This window comes from Corvus cornix, chromosome 18 (assembly GCF_000738735.6).
Source record: "Corvus cornix cornix isolate S_Up_H32 chromosome 18, ASM73873v5, whole genome shotgun sequence".
Taxonomy (NCBI): Eukaryota; Metazoa; Chordata; class Aves; order Passeriformes; family Corvidae; genus Corvus; species Corvus cornix.
This window is the reverse complement of record NC_046347.1, coordinates 10791405-10794025: the sequence shown is the minus strand read 5'-3', so window position 1 is coordinate 10794025 and position 2621 is coordinate 10791405. Positions and strand designations below refer to the sequence as shown.

The 2621-nt window shown below is 48.1% G+C and overlaps 1 long non-coding RNA gene across 1 annotated transcript; it reads left to right on the top strand.

Moving 5' to 3' along the window:
* The first annotated feature begins 1785 nt into the window (after positions 1–1785).
* LOC109146064 lies at positions 1786–2399 on the top strand. Its single transcript, XR_002047838.3, has 2 exons — positions 1786–2097; positions 2334–2399. It is a non-coding gene; the product is annotated as an uncharacterized LOC109146064 (long non-coding RNA).
* Positions 2400–2621: the final 222 nt, after the last annotated feature.

Here is a 2621-nt window from a genome sequence, read left to right as displayed (position 1 = left end):
TGTCATCCCTCAGCTCTGGAGGCTGCTGGGGTCTGTGAGGGGGATCCTCGTCCCTTTGTCCCCTCCCGCGGATCCTGGGGTCACACGGACAAACACGAAATGCCTGGAGGAGGAAGAGCTCCTGGAAAGCCCTGCAGCACCCGGGTGACGAGGGCAAACAAACCCTCCTGGTGTTTGCTCCGACTGTGGGAACCTGGCACCGCTCCCTTTGCTGGGGACATTAGAGGCCAGGTGACAAATCTGGCCCACGGATGGCAAGCGAGCTGCCCCTGGGTTGTGCTGACAGAGCGAGTCTTGGGAAGGGGAAGGGGAAAAATCCCTGCCAAGCCCAGCTGTGGCCCCACATTGTGCTGGGGAATCCCCACACGGCCACCCCAGGCTGTCGCTGTCCCTCTTGCAGCTCGAGCAGTGACACAGAAATGCTTTTCCCTCAAATTCGCTGAAAAGCTGCTCTGAATTTGGCTGAAGCAAATGATTTGTAACAATGAGGGATGTTCTGATATTTCTCAGCTTAGGTTTTCCTCAGTCTCTTTCCTCTGTGCTCTATCGTGAGGTTTTTTCCTGACAAAAATGGACGGGGTTAGAGAGTCCCCAGGAGTCTGCAGTGCCCAAGATCTCAGTTGTGCTGCCCAGGAGCCTGTAGGGCAGGGTTAGATGGGATTTTGGGAAGAAATTCTTCCCTGTGAGGGTGGGGAGGCCTTGGCACAGGGTGCCAGAGAAGCTGTGGCTGCCCCTGGATCCCTGGAAGTGACCAAGGCCAGCTTGGAGCAGCCTGGCACAGGGGAAGGTGTCTCTGCCCATGGCTTTAAAATGAGCTTTGAGGTCCTTTCCAACCCAAACCATTCCATGCTTCTACGGAAACAGCAGAAAATCCATCAGTCTGGGGGTAAAACATGAACTGAACCCCCAAATTAAGGGCTGGAGAAGGACAAGGTCGCTGTGCTTATGAAAGCACTCACAAACCAAATATATTGGGGACACACAAACTGAAATCATGAATCCCACACTTCCCCCTCCATCTCCAGCCCTTTTCTTGTTAGAGCAGCTTAAACCCCACGTGGCTGTGTAGCTGAGCTCTTCAAACAGTGACAGCGACAGTGCTGGAAGCTTCTGGTGGCTGGCATTGGGGTGTCCTTTCCGTGATGTAAATTTGGTATTGTGATAGCCACTAAAACGTTTTTTTTTCCCAGGCAAACTGCAAAAGTCGTAATTGCCAAATTTTCCTGACTTGGAAATGGTTTAAGGTCTGCTTTTCTCTGGCCTCATAGAGGGCAAGAAAGGAGGAACTCCCTCTATATATAATGATTTTGCACACTGTTGGTGGACAATACATAGGTGAAAACTGAATTAAAAGCATCAGCTCTGAATCCTCTTTAGAGGTTTAAAAGGAGATTACTCCCAGGGCTTTAATGAATATTCCTCCTTCCTCACTCCTTTTTATTTAGGGCAGAGGGGCAAAGGGATGGAGAGGTGGGGGCTGGATGTTCCAGCAGAAGGGTGCCAATTGGATGATAAGAATCAGTCGTGTCCCTGCTCCTTGCAGAGGTGCCAAAGCTACGTGGGACATCGTCATTATTATGGCTTAGAGTTGGCCGAGGTCACCCCGGTTCATCTGCTTTATACATTGGGAGCCTTCTCCTCATTACTTGCCAAACAAACCTTTTTATTTTTGCACACGTTTATGTTGATTTTGTGGTTTCTGAAATTGGATTCTGTCTCCTACGGGCCTGAGTTTCCACGGCAACCCCGGCCCTTATCTGCTGCTGCTGTTTGGCAGACAGACAACAAGGCCTTTCAGTTTACTTCTCCCATTTTTCCCCTAATATTATTTTCTTTAAAAACCGTTTTTTTTTCTTCTTCAGCATGTTCTTTTTCTTTTCTTTTTTTTTCCCCTGCCCTTTTTATATTATTTTTACTTTCCCCAACCCCTGTCATTTAAAAATCACATAATTAATTGAGCACATCCTGTGCCACACGGGGCTGCCACGACTTTGAAGTCCCAATAGATCATCTTATAGAGCCCTGGGTACCATTTTTTCCGAGGCAGCACCAGGCGCCAGCGCGAGGCCTTGTGGAATTCAGCATATCCTACTCCAGGTATGATAAAGAAACCTTGGCACCTTCTGTTTGTTTTTACTAATTTCCTTTCCAAACTGCCTTTTCAATATAGAGGAAAGACCTCAGGACTTAAAGTTTGTTATTTTCTCTCCAAAGTTAGTCCCTGTTCCCCCTGGCTCCCTCCCTCCCTCCCTTCCTTTAAACCAGACTGAACTGCTTCTCCTCTCTCCATGCTAAATTTGCTTTTTTTCCCCTTTTTCTTTTCTTTTCTTCAGGGAAGTGTGGTCTGATTTAGCATCATGGAGCTGGGAGCTGTTACTGATCCTGCAGCAGCAGTGAGGAAAAAAGACCCTGACAGGCTCTATTAACCCTTAAAAACAATAAATGATCTCATCAGCCCCTCAAAGACAGAAGAAGAAATAATAATGCGATCATTGACTTGGGTGAGGGAACAAGGCTTTGGGGGATTGATGCTGAAATCCATCCCCAAAGAGCCTGGTGCTGGAATTAACCAAGAGGGGCTGAGCTTCTCTAAGCTGAAAAGTGTCTCAGCACTGGAAAAG